At 54.1% G+C, this 799-nt stretch overlaps 1 protein-coding gene across 4 annotated transcripts in view; it reads right to left on the bottom strand.

The window, feature by feature from the left end:
• The window catches only part of TLR5 (toll like receptor 5), a 42,302-nt gene extending 42,021 nt beyond the window's left edge, over window positions 1–281 (bottom strand). For all 4 annotated transcript variants that reach the window (XM_015562369.1, XM_015562367.1, XM_015562368.1 and 1 more), the window contains exon 1: window positions 124–281. The gene's annotated coding sequence lies outside the window, so the exon portion shown is untranslated. The remainder of the gene's footprint in view (window positions 1–123) is intronic.
• Between the last annotated feature and the right edge of the window lie 518 nt (window positions 282–799).

Here is a 799-nt window from a genome sequence, read left to right as displayed (position 1 = left end):
TTTTTATATTGACCATATTCTCTATGCTGCACTTGACATCCCGTGACCTGTTTTATAACGGGAAGCTGTGCTTCTCTCCCCACTAATGCTTTGAATTCGATGTATTTTCTTCAGGGTACTTACCTCCCGGTCCTGACACCAGGCGCTGCGGAGAGGGTCTCCTCCATCCTCGGTCCCTGGTGGCTTAAGGACTCCTGTTTCTGAGACGGTAGGAACTCCATACAGTGGCGATGGTGGCCAGTGTTTTCCCGGGAACTGGGAAACGGGCCTTTTGATGGCCTAGGGAGAAACAGGAAATCCAGTCTCCTCCATCCTCGGTCCCTGGTGGCTTAAGGAACTCCCGATCCTGAGATGGTAGGAACTCCGTACAGTGGCGACGGTGGCCAGTGTTTTCCCGTGAACCGGGGAACGGGCCTTTTGATGGCCTAGGGAGAAGCAGGAAATCCAATTAAGAGGATGAAACAGAAAACAAGACGTAGGTGGTTTCCTTTGCCTCACAGTTTTCTTTGCAGAAGAATTCAAAACCTTAGGTGTGTCTCTTACGGAGCGGAACTTTAAGGGGCAAAGATCAAGGCCGTTTTGCCAAGCGGGGCATGTGGCACCTCGGAGCTGAAGGGACCCCAGGCCCAGCTCTGCCTCAGAAGGTGGGCATCTAAGCCAGCGGGTCTGGGGGGCAGCTTTCTCCCCTGTGGCCCCAGCGAGGGAGGCCCTACACTTTGTCACATCACCGTGGTGGTGAGGAAGTGTCTCCTTGGGCCTCGATGTCCCATTCGCGACCACCTCTGTGGACATGTGGTTT

The sequence above is a fragment of the Myotis davidii genome, unplaced genomic scaffold (genome assembly GCF_000327345.1).
Source record: "Myotis davidii unplaced genomic scaffold, ASM32734v1 scaffold174, whole genome shotgun sequence".
Taxonomy (NCBI): domain Eukaryota; kingdom Metazoa; phylum Chordata; class Mammalia; order Chiroptera; family Vespertilionidae; genus Myotis; species Myotis davidii.
This window is presented reverse-complemented; position numbering and strand designations above follow the sequence as displayed.